Source organism: Pteropus alecto, unplaced genomic scaffold (genome assembly GCF_000325575.1).
Source record: "Pteropus alecto unplaced genomic scaffold, ASM32557v1 scaffold864, whole genome shotgun sequence".
In the NCBI taxonomy this organism is placed as follows: Eukaryota; Metazoa; Chordata; class Mammalia; order Chiroptera; family Pteropodidae; genus Pteropus; species Pteropus alecto.
In genome coordinates this window covers 71,683-88,124 of record NW_006435017.1, presented here as the reverse complement: position 1 = coordinate 88,124, position 16,442 = coordinate 71,683, and the positions used below count along the sequence as shown (strand labels likewise).

Below are 16,442 nucleotides of genomic sequence, written 5' to 3'. Positions count from 1 at the left end.
AGCAGTCCCAGCAGAAATCTTCCTTTGTTCTGAAGGTGTCCTCCTGGCCTGGCTGCAGAGCTGATCAGCACATTGCAGTCTCTGAATGTGGCTTGATTAATATTTTATTTCTCTTGCCTCCTCCCTACATTAAAACGAATCTGTAGGCTTGTGTTGCCTGCCCCACTCAGTCAAAAATTGACTCAAGAGTTGGACTAAATAGAATAAGCATTTATTGGAGAATTGCAATTCCTGGAGATACAGGTGAGCTCTCTAGTGCTTGAAGGCCTGGCTCCCTGAGTATCTTGGAAGCACAGATTAGATAGGGAAATATCAGTTGTCGTGGAAACAAAGGGAGTTGGTGTTCTAGGTATTGCTGAGTGAACCATTAAAAGGGGATGAGGTAATTGATCCTTCTGGAATCAGCCATAGTATCATCCAGTCTGGTCCCATGACCTGGTGGTTCCTTGGCTGGTAGGGTTGTAGTTTTGCCTCAATGGGCCTTGGGGCTGAAACACATCTGAAGCAAGATGTCATCCCTAGTCTAAAGTCCAGTAGAGACCTACTGTCCTCATGATTATAGATAGACCTGAGGCTTGGTTAATCTTATGTCCTATGGCTTAATGATTGAAGGAGCAGGAGTCCAGAGGAATAGGGTGGGGAAAAGGCATGTGAGTTACAATGCCATTATCTGGGCAAAAGCAGCTTGAATCAGAGAAAAAAAAATATATATATTAAATAAATTAAGGCCTATGGCCATGCTACCCTGAACAAGCCTGATCCCGTCTGATCTGGGAAGTTAAGCAGGGTCAGGCCTGGTTAGTACTTGGATGGGAGACCACCTAGGAAGACCAGGTGCTGTAGGCATAAAAAAATAAAAAAAAAGGGATTGCAAGCTGACAAGTTTCTTGTAATCTGTGAGGTCAACCAAGGGTTGCCTCGCCTAAAAAAAAAAAAAATTAAGTTTGTGTGCAGTTACAAGCTATAGGGTAAGAAGAGGTGAGGCTGGGAACACGCGAGGCCCATAATATGGGAGTCCTTGTAACATAGGGAGGAGGCAAGAGAATTAAAATATTAATCAAACCACAATCAGACTGCAATGTGCTGATCAGCCCTGTAGCCAGGCCAGGAGGACACCTTCAGAACAAAGGAAGATTTCTGCTGGATTACCAACAACCCATTCCCACACCTGTGAAGGAGAAACAGGAACCAAGAGTCATTCCCTGTGGCTAAAACCATGGGGAACCTATAGTTTAAAGGCTGGGAACTGCCAGCAGGCCTTTCACTCTACATATTCTTACCTTTTCACGCTGCTACATATCCTTCCCCTTCCCCACTATATGTCCATATCAAAGGAAACGGGTTGACAAAGTCTTTTAAACAGTAACTCACAGGAACTAAAGAATGATATATAAACTGAATTCCCCCGAAGGCTCGGCCCTTCCTCTCCACTATCTTTCCAAACTTCTCTTGGTCACTCTCACTCTCTGCTTCTGAGAGGAGACCACACTCTGCGGAGTGTCACCCCTTTTCTAATAAACTTTCCTTTTGACTCTAACTTTGGTGTGTGTGTTGAATTCTTTCTTCACTCTCTGCCAAAGGACCCTCTTCTCTCGGCACAGACCTTAGTCTTCCCTTCCCCCTGCCCCCCACTCGGGGAAATTTGCTTTGTCTTGCATCACTGTATCAGGTCCTTCTTCAGGGTCAGCGTTCTTTTTTGGAGTCCCTCACTGCCGAGCTCTCTGGCATCAATTCCACCTCCCCTTTGAGTCATCTTCATCTTTCTCTTAATTTTGTTCTCATTTCTGCTGGAATCTCTACAGAGAAATATATTTGAAGAAAGTCAATTGGGATTTTTAATTTAATCCATGAGTTACACAGAAGTGCATTTTTTTATTTTTCAATTAGAGTTGAGAGTCAATATTATTTTATATTGGTTTCAGGTGTACAGCAGCATAGTGGTTAGACATTTATCTAATTTATGAAGTGATTCCCCCTAATTAGTCGAGTGCTCACCTAGCACATTTACAATTATTACAATATATGTTGTATTTCACATCTCTGTGACTATTCTGTAACTGCCAATTTGTACTTCTTAATCTCTTTGTTGTTTTCACCCTTCCATCTGGCAAGTATCAGTTTTGTTCCCTGAATCTATGAGTCTGTTCTTGTTTTATTTTGTTCCTTAGATTCCACATAGAAGTGAAATCTTATGGTATTCGTCTTTCTCTGTCCGACTTATTTCACTTAGCATAATACCCTCTGGGTCCGTCCATATTGCAAATGGTAAGATTTCATTTTTTTTTGATGGCTGAGTAATATTCCATTGTATATATGAACTATATCTTGACTATTGTAAATAGTGCTGCAGTGAACATAGAGGTGCATGTGTCTTTTCAAATTAGTGTTTTGGCTTTCTTTGGATAAATACCCAGAAGTGGACTTGCTGGGTCATACGGTAGTTCTATTTTTAATTTTTTGAGGAAACTCCGAACTGTTTTCCATAATGACTTTACCAATTTTCAATCCCACCAAGAGTGCATGAGGGTTCCCTCTTCTCTACATTCTCACCAACACTCGTTTTTTTTTTTAATTTATTGGTGATAGCCATCCTGACAAGTGTGAGGTGATATCTCACTGTGGTTTTAATTTGCATTTCTCTGATGACTAGTGACGTTGAGCATCTTTTCATTTGTCTATTGGCCTTTTGTATGTCCTCTTTGGAGCAATGCCTATTCAGTTCCTTTGCCCATTTTTTAATCGAATTGTTTGGGTTTTTTTGGTGTTGAGTTTTATGTGTTCTTTATAAAATTTTGATATTATTAAACTTTTATCAGATGTATCATTGGCAAATATAGAAGTGCATCTCTTAATGTCCAAATATATGGAGGATTTCTTTTTCTTTTTTCTTTTTTTGATTGAGGATGGAGGATTTCTTTTCATGCTTTTGTTATTGGTTTCTAGTATAGTTGTGTTGGGACCATAGAACATACTCTGTATGATTTTAATTCTTTGAAATTTATTGTGACATGCCTTATGCAGCACTTGAGGTCAAACTTAGTCTGTGCTGAAAAATAAATATGTATTCTGATAAATGTGTAATTTTATAAATTGAGTGCATTTCTATGTATGTTCAATAGATCAAGTTTATAAACCATGTTTAAATCTTATTTATTTTGATTAATGTTTTTTTATCTCTTTGCTATATCAATTACAAAATGACATAGTTAAAATCACCCAGAGTGAGACTGAATTTGTCTATTTCTACTTATAATTCAATCAGTGGACCACTGAGTAGAAATTCAGGATTCTTATGTCTTCCTGGTGTCTTGAATCTTTTACGGTTATGAAGTTACCTTTGTTATCTCTGGGTGTGTTTTGCAATTAAAATCTACCTTGATAGTAATGCACTGTAGTTACATAAGCCTTTTCTGGGCCTTCCAGGTGATGGGAAACCTGGCTTCAGTCCATTCAGTCATTTGGTTGCTTCTAGTTCTTTATTCCTAAGAGACATTCCTCTGGGATGCCAGTCCAAAGAGGGGAGTCCCTAACTCTCACCCTTCACAACTGAGCCTGCAGACATCTAAAGCTTATTTTGGTCTCTTAGCTGCCTCTTCTAGACCATTTCAAGGAAAAAAAACCAGCCCTAGTGTCTGGCTCTCCTCTCTGGACCCCAATGTCTCCTAGTCTCCATGTAGTGTTTTTTTTCCTTAGCATTCCCAGTATTTCCCCCCAGCTTTATTGAAGCTTAACTGACATATAACACAGTGTAAGTTTAAGATACACAGCAAGTTGATTTGACATGCATATTGGAAAATGATTACCACCATAGCATTACCTAACACCTCCACACATCGCATAATTACCAATTTTTTTGTGTGTGGTAACATTACTGAACTCAAGGGATTTGTTTTGCCTGCACGCATCAAAGCCAAAAGAGACACAGGCATTTGCAGCGAAGTCAGTAGAGGTTTATTTAAGGAAATGGCACCAAGCCCAGAGACGCAGGTGAGCTAGCCCTCAAAGACCTGGCTCCTCATGGCCTCTAGGGGATAGGTTGTATAAGGGAAAACTCATTAGCTAAGGAGTTGGGGTCATGAGTTCTACTGGTTGGTCAGGGCTAGGGGAGGAGGCAGTTGATCATTGCATCAAATCCTGTTGTCAGTCATGGCATCATTCCGTCTGGTTTCAAGGGGATGCTGGTAGGGTCTTCTACCTACATAGATGTGGAGCTGCAAGATGTTATCTTTAGTTTGATCAAAACTGTTTCTGTGGTCAACAGACCAGAGGCTTTGTTCCTAAGACTCTTTGGGACTGACCTAAGGGCTTAATGATTAAGGGAGTGGTGGTGCAGTATGCAAAAGGATAAGGGAAAAAAAAACAAGTGAGCCCGGAGGCCAGTTTGAAACAGAGAAGAGAAAAAATCATTTTAAATAAGTGTAGATTTGTGTGGGTACAGTAACAACACTTAAGATCTATTCTCAACAACTTCTAAGTACACAATACAATATTGTTAACTATAGTCACCATGCTGTACATCAGATTGTCAGAAGTTATTCATCTTCTGACTGGAAGTTTGTACCTTTGACCAACATCTCCCCATTTCCCCCACCCCTAGCCCCTGGCAACCAGCATTCTTCCTCTCTGTTTCTATGGGTTTGGCTTTTTTTAGATTTCACTGCAGTGATTTCTCACTAGCATTTAGGTCTTTGGTGCTTTAAGATACATTTCTTTAATGTACATTACATGCAGACTTTTTGTTTTCTTCAGCTGAAGGGTTGGTCATAATTTCCCAACCTACAATTACTGGCAGTAGAAGTTCTGAATACAGATTGCTAAATCAATGCTTTCTTAGGTTTAAAGCTATTTCTGTATCAACTAAGCCAGCTTCAAAGAGGGAACAGTCTTTTTAAGCAGAAGTACCTATTTCCTGAGGTGTGTTTTGGGTGATCTCTGACAGTGGGGTGGGGAGAATGCTGGCATGAATGTGGGGCTGGTTTTTGTCTCAGTGGCACAGTCTAAGATATTTAGTCTTTGTCCTGACACAGAACTCCTAAAACTCTTGAAATCTCCTGAGTAATAAGCATTTTTGGTATGTTAATGAGATAACTCTTGGTTAAGTGGCTGGTTGCCAGAAGGAACATGCTGTAATCAGCATGTTGAAACTTTCAGCCCAAACCTCGACCTCCTAGGAGGGGCCAGTGACCCATGATCAAATAAATTGTGCTTGCAAAAGGAAGCCTCTATAAAAACCTAAAATAATGGGGTGCAGAGAGCTTCTGGGGTGGTGAACAAGAATGCGTCTATATGCCTAGAGGACAGTGCACCCCAAACTCCACGGGACAGAAGCTCCTGTGTTCAGAACCCTTCTGAACACTGCTCTGTGTATTTCTTCATCTGGTCGAATCCCTTAATATTCTTTGTAATAAAGCAATAATCTAGAAAGAAACCTGTTTTCCTGAGTTTGGTGAGCTGCTCTAGCAAATTAATCCAACCAAGGAGGGGGTCAAGGGAAGCTCTAATTTATAGCTGGTCAGTCAGAAGCATAGGTGACAACCCCGACTTGCTTTGGCATCTGAGATGGGAGTGCGGGGCAGCCTTGGGATTGAGCCCATAACCTGTGGGACTGAGCCCATAACCTGTGGGGTCTGATGCTATCTCTGGATAGGTGGTGTCAGAACTGAGTTGAATTGTAGGACACCCAGCTGGTGTCCAGAGAATCTGATCATTGTTTAGTGTGGGGGAAATCCCCCTCCACACACACACATTAGCAGCCAGGAGTGTCAGAAGCTAAGTATTGAGTGTAGTGTGAGACTAAAGGAGACATGCAGGTGAAGTGAGTTTTTCTTTAGTCCCACATAACCTGAAATATTTACTATATAGCCTATTATGGAAGAATTTTGCTTTCCACCCATTCAGCTAACATCTGTGGCTGTTCCTTCCCTGAGTTTTTATAACTAAAATTTGACAAACTTTATATAAAAATTCTATAAGCTGAGCAGCAGTATTTCAAATAATAGGTTACAAACAAATGAATAATGATCAATTATACCAAGAGAACATCAAGATACATTTAAAAATCCTTTGAGCCTGCTTGTTTTCTGCACCTAAGAAGAAATTTAGATTTTTAGACATTTTGCCCAGCCTCTAAAGCCTTGCTAATTTCTCAAAGGAAAGGCAGGCAGCAATTTTACCATCCCTTACCTCCCCACCTCAGCACTGTTCACATTTGGAGCAAGTTAACTCGTGACTGTGGGAAACTGTCCTTTACATTTGAGATGTTTGGCTGCATTCCCAGATTCCACCACTGGATGTTGACAGCACCCCACCAAAACCCAACTGTGACACCAAAAATTATCTTCCAGCACTGCCAAATGTTCCCCATTGAGAGCCAAGTGCTCAAAAAATAATAATAAAATAAAAATTTTAATTGAAGATGGATGAAGAGTCTTAGGCATTCATACACATGATTCAAATATGAATACATAAAGTAAGGTAACAATATTAAACTTGACCCGTGCTGCTGGAAAACTGTGTTCCGGAAATGACTTTACTACAAAGAGCCCTCCTTCCCCATATGACGTAGATAAGACTCATTGATGACCCACTTGTTTACCTGTCTCATTCTTTTGTTTCATAAATGAGTAAGTGAACTGTTTGTTCCTTTCCCAGACACAGAAATAAACATTTCTTATTAAGCCAGCAGACTCCCCTGGTTACAGTAAAAATCCGAAATGTACAATCCTCCCCACCTATAACTTGCCCATAAATAAAAATTTGCCCAATTTTTTATCCATCCCTATAACTTGCCCAATTTTTATTCATCCCTATAAAAGTCTAAAGCAAAATGACCCTGCACTCTGACCTTCAGATGTGGGCTGTTTTTCCTATCACAATTGCCTGAATAAAATAAAATCAATCGTCTTACTTGCTCAGTTTTTGTTCCTTGCCTTTGACTAAATAAATAAATAGCATACAGATGAAGTGAAAGAGTGAGTAAGCTCAGCTGAAAAAAAAACATAAGCTTCCAGTTCAAAGATGAACAACTTTGGGGATGCAATGTACAGCATGGTGATTATAGCTAATAATACTGTATCTTGTATTTGAATGTTGCTGAGAAGGACCTGAATATTCTCACCAGGAACAAATAAATGGTAACGTGACAGGATGGAAGTGGTACCTAATACTACCATGGTGTCAAAGAAAAACATTCAAAATGGCATCACTTGTACTAAAGCTGGTGACACCAAATCTAGATTTAATACTGGATCTAAACACCACTGAGATCATCTGTCACATAGGCCCTCTCTACCCCTCCATAGAAAGAGCAGACAATTTGCATGCTAAAAACTTTTGCCATTCTCCCACCCCTAAAAAAGTCCTGGTCTAAAAATAATATTTGTTGTTGTTGTTGTTAATAGCTCCCTTGCCCTACGATTCTTACAAGAACTTTCCATTTTGTTCAACCCCTTAGAACATCTTTCTAGTTCTTAGATGGGATGCTGCCTGATTCATGAATCACTTAGTAAAGCCAATTAGATCTTCAAATTTACTCAGTCGAATTTTGTTTTTTAATAGCTATTATTCTGAGAAGTCATAGCAATTGTTCTCTTTTATTGGAAGTAAGATTCACAGCTTTTAATTTCTCCCTTTTTCTGTGTCTCTCTCTAAGGATGTCTTAAGAATCAAGAGACTACAAATGTATAATCACTATTGTTGTCACAGCAATGAAGTGGGTGCCATGCCACTTAATTTTCCAATGCTTTTACCTGCACTTCATCTAATACTACTACCATTGATGATAACTTGAGTAATTATATGCCACTATCTGCATGTGTATCCATGCCCCATTTCCCCCTCACAAAGAGCTTTTCAAATTATCATCAACCCAATCCTAGACTTCTATTTTGAGAGTTTCTGATACCAATCCTGGTACCCTTTACTATATCTATCAAGTCTCAATAAGATTCAGATGACACACTGAAATTAGAATAACTTGAGAAGAGTTTTAATAAGGCAATATTTACAATATTCACAAAGGGGATTGAATTTAGGAAAATCATAAGGCGTAGTGCAGTAACTTATGGCTCTTAAGGGAAAATTGCATTACAGGAGGAGAGACCATGGTCTGAGACATGCAGCTATCCCTTATTGACCTGCAGGGAGGGAGACAAGAGAATAAATACCCAAATCTCACTCTCCTTCATTCTGGTCTCTTGCTAGTTCTCCCCTATTGGCCCAACTCAACAGGAAGCCAGAAGGCAAAGAAATCTCTTGAAGTAGATGAAAAAAAAAAAAAATCAGCGTTCTTGGGCAACAGGGAAGGATAGAATATGGGCTAGAGTAGCAAATGGAGAATATCCAACATCAGTGAAAAGCCAGTGGAGGGATTCAAGCAGAGGACTGATGTAATTCAATTTAGGCTTCAAAAGGATCAGTCTGGTAGTTGAGTTCAGTGTAGATAAGGGCAGGAGGAGGGAGACCGGAGAGAAGGTATTAAACAATCCAGTGTAAGGTTGAAGGAGGCTTGGGCTAGGGAGGTAACAGTGTAGATGGTGAGAAATGGGCTGATTGTGGATATATTTTTAAAGTAGATCATCACTATTTGCTGAAGTATGGGGTATGAGAGAAAAAGAAGGCAAGAATGACTCCTTTTAAATTTGAACTGATAATAATCACCATTTTCTGAGATGAAGAAACTATAGGGCTGAGGGGGTGGGGAGAGAACTCAATTTTTTACTGAACTATAATATACGTTCAGAAGAGAACACATATAACTTGAGTTTTCACAGACCAATGTTATCGCATGTTATCACACCTATGTTATCAGCATCCATCCAGATCAAGAAGTAGAATTCTATCAGCACCCAGGAAGCCTTCTCAGTTTCCCTTGTGATCAACATTTTCCTGCCCCCGGGTAATGACCATCCTGATATATAATAGTACAGATTATTTTGCCTGTTTTATACTTTGTGTATCAACAAAATCATACTCTGTGTTTTCATTTGTGCCTGTTTTTTTTTACTGAACTTATGTTTCTGATATTCACCCAGAATGTTACATATAGTGGCAGTTTGCTCATTCTCAGTGTGTGACTATGCTACAATTCATTTATTCATTCTTTTGGTAATGGGCACTTGGATAGTTTCTGTATTTTGGCTATTAATAATAGTGCTGCTGTGAAGATATTTGCACCTATCTTTTCTTGAAGATTCTGCCAGTTTTTCAATTTACTCTCCCAGCAGCAACCTGTAAGTTATGCTTCCTCCATATCCTCACTAACACTTGGCATTTTCAGTCTTTTTTTAATACAACCGTTCTGTTGGGTGAATAGTTGTATCTCATTGTGGTTTAAATGAGCACTTAATTAGTATTTCCTCCAATAAAGTTGAGAACCTTTACATATGTTTATTGGTCATTTATATATCATGCTTTGTGATGTGTCCATATTTTTTTTGCTCATTTTTAAATTCAGTTGTATTTTTCTTATCGATTTGTAAAAATTCTTTACATAGTTTGAATATGAATTATTTTTTAGATATATGTGTTTGTCTTCTACTTCACGGGTTCTTTTTTCACTATCAATAATGTCTTTTTAAAAAATTTTATGTTATTATTAGTTTCAAGTATACAGTACATTGGTTAGACATTTATACAGTTTATACAACGATCCCCCTAATTGCTCTTTCTCTCCTCTGGCTCTCCACCTAGCCATTACATTAATCCTAACTGCATTTCCTATGCTGTGCTCCCCATCCCCATGACCATCTATCAACTACTGATTTATACTTCTTTAACTTCACCCTTTTCTTCCAGCCCCCCAACCGCCCTCCCCCCCGGCCATCTCAATAATGTCTTTTTAATAATGAATATTGAAATGTTCTTAATTTTAATATATTCCAGTTTATCAAAGCTTGCTTTTGCCTAATATTGAAGAAATCTCTGCCTACTCCAAAGCCATAAAGTCATAGTTTTGTCTATAATTTTTACATTTCACATTTAGTTCTGCAATTATTCTGGAATTATTTCTGTATATAGTATGAGATTGGGATAGATTTTAATTTTTTCCCCGTGAATATGCAATGGACTCAGCTTTATGAAGACCTTTTTTTCCCACCCCATTGCAATCATTATGACACTAGGTGGCGCCGCATGCATTGGTCTGTTCTCTTGCATCAGTCACCATTCTACTTTCACAAGAAGAAGAGTTGAACTCTATTTATATTAAAGTACAAAAAACCAGATAAAACTATGATGTGTGTGTGCGGGGGAATCTTTCCTTCTATCCTTCTAGGTTCTAGGCTGGAGTTCTATAACAAAACACAGATTAACAAGAGAAAAGCATACAAATTCAAGTTTTGCATGACTCTGGAGCTTTCCTAAGGAAATGAAGACACAAAGAAGTGAGTGGTTAAACCTGATCATTTTTATGCTAGGTTTGAGAGGAAGCGTGGAAAGTCATGGGAAAGCGTGATAGCTTGAAATTATATAAGCTAAGGGTGGTAAACTAAGGGAAATCTAGCAATCCTGTTCATTTGATTCCTTTCTGCGTCCCTCCATCTTCGGAGGTGAGGACGCTCTTTTCCTCTGGGTATAGAGGAATCACACCTATTACATGACGGTCTTATGTCCTGCTTCAGAAGAAGGTCAGAGAGTCCTTCCTGAACCTGCCACTTCTCAAATTCTTTCAGCTTATAATATCCAATATGCCAAGGTGCCTTGTTTTATTTAGGAGAACTGTGTTCTGAACTCTGTCAGATATTTTATTTTATTATTTTATTTTATTTTTATTTTTTAGGTGAGGCAACCCTTGACCTCACAGATTTCAAGGAACTTGTCAACTTACAATACATTATTTTTTAATTTTTTATACACCTACAGCACCTGGTCTTCCTAGGTGGTCTCCCTTCCAAGTACTAACCAGGCCCAAACCTGCTTAGCTTCCGAGATCAGAAGGTATCGGGCTTGTTCAGGGTAGCATGGTTGTAGACTCTGTCAGCTGTTTTAATAAGTCATAATAGGGTTTCTCTTGGAGGGTGAGAGTTTGTAGTGACCAGGAGGACCATGAAAGGGGCTTCTGGATTACAGATAATTTTCTTTTCTAAAAACCTGGGTAGCAATGGCATGGGCCTGTTAACTTAAAAATAAAAAGCCAAAATGAGAGGCAACAAAGTGTTTAAGAATACAGAATTGCAATCTCGGGACATAGATTCTGGCAGAAACCCAAATGGTGTTCCAATTTCAGGATGAAAGTAAAAAGTTTTTATGAGAAAAAGGAAGGGAGGATATGGGACAAGATGGCATAGATGGTAGAGGTTTTGTACTTCTCCTCTTGAAACCACACCAGAGTTGTGATGGAAACACGTCGTATACAGCAAGCAGAGTCATCTGGGGTCTGGATGAACAGAAGCCCTACAACTAGGGAGAGAAATAAGAAATCACCCTGCAATGGTAGGAAGTAGGAAGGGAAAGAAATGCAAGGTTGCCCGGTCCCATGGCTGAGCGAGATGGAAGCTACAGCAGCTTTAGCTGGCAAGTGTAGACATCTTTTTTTTTTTCTGGCTTTATTGGAATATAATAGATAATTAGTTGCTCATATTTACAGTGTACAGTTCAACGAATTTTTTTTCAATTATAGTTGGCATACAATAATATATTTATTTCAGTGGTACAGCATAGTGATTAGAGATCTATATAACTCATGAAGTGGTCACCCCACTAAATCAAGTACTCCTCTTCCCCCTTCTATATTTTATACAACATTATTTACTATTTTCCAGACTTTCGCAGAGATGGACCCACTAATTATGAGCACTAGCACTGGGTCAGTTGCTAGGGTGGTGCCAGGGGCTTACACGGGGACACTGAGTTGATGGAATGAGGGCCAAGGTGAGGCTTTCTCCCAAGGAGAAGTGCTGGCAGTATCCATTGTTCCTCTGTTGAGTCCTCCCTTCTCCCAATGTGCAGACACAGTGCCGCCATAGCTGAGACAATTGGATAACAGAGGTCACTCCACCCAGAGGAGTTCCTGAAATTCCTCTCCTCCCAACTTGTGGCCCTACCTAAGCCACATCCAGTGGTGCCCTCAGCATGCCCTGTGCCCCTAGCTGAGCAGCTCCAAGCCCTGCACTGGTGGCACCTGGCCTCGGTTTCTGGTGTGGTCTCTTGAAAAAACTATAAGCACAGCTGAATCCAAACAGGTGGCCCCAGAGAGGCACAGGCTGGGGCTAGATTCAACCTGCAGTGGACCCCTCGGGACTGTGCTATTGGACACCTACTACACGAACCCACTCTAATAAGACCAAGAGAATTAGGAGCTTTGCTTAGTACATAGAAACAGACACAAAAAGGCAGCCAAAAAGGGAGACAAAGAAGTATGTCCCATATGAGAGAACAGAACAGAGCTCCAGGAAAAATGGAGTCAAGTAATCTACCAGATGCAGAGTTCAAAACACTGGTTATAAAGATGCTCAATGAACTTAGGGGAAGAGTAGATGAACTCAGTGAGAACTTTAACAAAGAGATAAAAAAACCCTAAAAGTGGAATGGAAATTATAAAAGAGAACCAGTCAGAAATGAGATGAAGAGTATATTAGAGAGAATCAACAGAGTGGATGAAGTGGAAGATCAAATCACTGCTATATAGGATGAGGTATCAAAGGATACATAATCAGAACAGCAACAAGAAAAAAGAATCCAAAGTAATGAAGATAATTTAAAGAGCCTATGAGACAACATAAACATAACAACATTCACATTATAGGGGTAACAGAAGGAGAAGAGAGAGAACAAGACGTTGCAAAACTTTTTGAAAAAATGATGGGAAACTTCCCTAACCTCTAAAGGAAATAGACATACAACTCCAGGAACCTCAGAGAGTCCCAAACGAGATGAACCCAAAGAGGCCCACACCATGACACATTATACTTAAAATGCCAAAGGTTAAATACAAAAAGAGTCTCTTAAAAGCAGCAAGAGGAAAGCAGTTAGTTACCTACAATGGAGCACCCATAAGACTGTCAGCTGAATTCTCCAAAGAAACTTTACAGGACAGAAGGGTTTGGCACAAAATATCCAAAGTGATCTACAACCAAGATTTCTTTATCTAGCAAAGCTATCATTTAGAGAAAGAGCTTCCCAAACAAGAATAAACTAAAGGAATTCATCAACACCAAACCAGTATTACAGGAAATGTTGGAGAGACTTCTTTAAGAAAAAGAAAAAATATGTATCAAAAATATGAATAAAGAATGGCAATAATGACATATCTATCAACAAGTACATCAAATGAAAAAGAATCAAGTGCTCTAACCAAAAGATAGAGTGGCTGAATAGAAAAGAAAACAAGAGCCTTACATATGCTGTCTACAAGAGACTCACTTCAGATTAAAAAACACACAGAGACTAAAAGGAAGAAGATAGAAAAAGATATTGCATGATTGACCTAGACGGTATTGTGCTGAATGGAGTACTTCAGAAAGACAAATGCTACATGATTTCACATACATGTGGAATCTAAAGAGCAAAATAAACAATGACAACAACAAAACAGAAAGAAACACGTAGATACAGCGAATATTTTGAGGGCTACTAGATGAGAGGGGTTTTGGGGGGTGTTGTGAAAAAGGGCAAAGGGATTAAGAAGTACAAATGGATAGTTACAAAATAGTCATGGAGATATAAAGTATAAAATAAGGAATATAGTCAATAATATTATAATAGATACGTAAGGGGGAAGAGAGGTACTAGATTTAGTGGGATGATAAGTTTGTGAGTTATATAGATCTCTAATTACTATGCCATACAACTGAAATTAATATATTGCATGCCAACTATAATTGAAAAAACTCATTGAATTGTACACTGTAAACATGAGCAAATAATTGTCTATTTTAATAAAGCTGTAAAAAAGACAAAAAAAGGAAGGGAAGTAATTACATGAATAGAAGAGGGGAATTTCCACTGGTGCTAGCTAGCTAAGTTCCTCTTCCGCTTCACATGGCTGGTTACTAATTCTGAAGTATGTCTGTAATCATCAGTCATCATGGGCAGGAGGTCTGCTTTCCTGTTAGCTTTACAAACAGTTGTTTGGGAGACAGTGTTGCTCTGGCCCCGTCCAGAGGTTGTTTTCCCCAGTTCAAACATTCCAAAGGTTCACAGAGAAAGACATGAAGGTCAGTTCCTCCAGAATGGCTGCTCTGGCTCCATTTCAAGTTGGCTCTGCTTACGTCAACTTTCCACAGGCATGTGCCCTTTTTATGATTTGTTCACAGGTGTGTTCACTTTAAAAATTTGTGAACTTTATGTTTTTTATAATTAAGCAAATAATTTTTTAAAAAAATAAATGAAAGTCTACTTTATTCTTTCCAGCTTCTCTAGGCAGTATGATTGACAGACTAAAAGCCATTTACAAGGTTGGAGGGGGTGGATATTCATTAGTATTAGCTCTTTAATATTTTATCTCCCTATATTTATATAGAAATAGGATGTGCATGCAGTTTCCAGGATGTTGTTTACCTTAACAATACTTTCCACTGTTTGGGGAGTAGTGCAGAATTTTCCTACTCTTAATTTTGAAGAGTTTAATGAGTGATGTTTTCCCGCCTTCATTCATTCCACCAGTTAATCTTTCTTGTGAGCTTACTGGGATTCAGCATTGATACGACAAGCTCTGATTTTGACCCAGCATTGTTTACTAATTTTAGCTACCCAGTTTTCCCAGTTTTTGCTTAAATCCTAATGAATCTTTTTCTTCTCCTCTGTCCAGGCTCCAAACCATGAAGATCCTATGCCTTACCTCTTCTGGAGTCTCCCTGGCCTAAACCCCAGGTCTTTCCATATGCTCAGCTCCCTACAGTGAGCTTGTTCTTTCCCTTTCTTGTCCCTGTTGGGCCATAATCAGAGTTACTTGTGTTTCCCATTTGAGTCTTTCAACAACTTTAGGAGGTGGCTCAATTGTACAGATGGGTCCCAGACCTGGATAGTCCCAGGCCTGGCTCATCCCAGGTCTGGCTGTGATCATTGCTTCTGGCTAGAAATAGGACCCAGGATTTAGAATGTTATATTAGTGTAGTAGGGCACCTGCACCTAAAATATGTAAACATAATTCAGCTTATTGTATCACGTATGTGTGGCTGAATGCCACTTTTGTACTCTGATATGTGTGGAGCCCATGTGGTCCCCTGGGGAGCAGAAGGGGAGCACAAGACAGGGAGCAGAAGAACAGCAGAGGCAGAAGTGCATTCCCCGCAACAGAACTGCGTTCCCCACAATAAAGTTGGTGCCTGCCGTTTCATTCTCATGTTGGCCCCTTGTGCATTCTTCCAACTGGGCATCTCACACCGAACCTTCCCTTCTTGATCAGCTCAGTGCTGACAGTACAGAAGGAGAAACAAGTTATAGGCAATTTACTCAAGATGCCCATCTTAGTGGAGTTAGAATTAAAACTTGATAGGAGGAGGACTTCTCTTGGCACTCCCCGAGTGTTCACCTCACTCAGATAAATGTCCTCACCCGGAAGATGTCCCTAACTTTCTGGCTCAGGCATTGTAAAGGAGGACCACAAAATCCTAATCTCAACTTTTCTGAGTCTCTTCATGACCCCTCTTGACACAGGAGCAAGGAAAACATTTCTTGCCAAGTGAGCAGGTTCTGGGTCACCAGTTGAGGTAGAACTAAACATTCCCTGATGGATCAATGGGACAAAAAGAAGGTTTGAGGGTGTTGCCAAGGTTTACACAGGGAAAGATGGAGTTGCTATTATTTGAGTTTGAGAAGGAGTCAGGAGTTTGATCTGTGGCATTTAAAAGTATCTATTGTGTCGCTCTGAGCACTAGTGCTGAGTCGGCTGCATGCAGATGGCACCAGGGACTTACAGGGAGACATTGTCAGAGTGACGGCCGAGGCGAGACCCACTCTGTATAGAAGTGCCTGCAGTATCCATTGTTTCCTGTTGAGCCCTGCCCCCTCTCAGTGTGCCGGACACAGCACTGCCATAGCCGTGACGTCATCAAACTGGATAACAGAGGTCTCTCTGCCCAGAGGATTCCTTGAAATCCTGCCTCACCCAACCCACAGCCCCACCCAAGCCATATCCAGGTATAGCCTTAATGAGTCAGGAGCTCCTTGATGAGCAGCGCCTAGACTCACACTGGAGACAGCTGGCCTCGGTTTCTGGTGTGGCCTTTTGAGGCAACTATAAGCACAGCATCTGTGGATTGCTTGCTGAATCTTAACGGGTGGCCCCGGAGGGGCAGAGGGTGAGGCTAAATTTGGCCTGCAGCTGAGCCCCTCTCAGGACTGTGCCACTGGACACCTACTACACAAATCCACACTAATAAGACTGGGAGACTTAGGAGCTTTGCTGAATACAGAGAAACAGCACGGAAAGGCAGCCAAAATGAGAAAACAAAGAAGCAGAAACCATATGAGAGAAGAGAACAGAGATCCAGATATAATGGAGT

At 40.0% G+C, this 16,442-nt stretch overlaps 1 non-coding gene and 1 pseudogene across 1 annotated transcript; one reads left to right on the top strand and one right to left on the bottom strand.

Moving 5' to 3' along the window:
- The first annotated feature begins 727 nt into the window (after positions 1-727).
- Positions 728-846, top strand: LOC112478993. The gene has a single exon (XR_003046016.1). It is a non-coding gene; the product is annotated as a 5S ribosomal RNA (ribosomal RNA).
- A 10,005-nt stretch (positions 847-10,851) lies between these two features.
- On the bottom strand, positions 10,852-10,970 carry LOC112478994 (annotated as a pseudogene).
- Between the last annotated feature and the right edge of the window lie 5,472 nt (positions 10,971-16,442).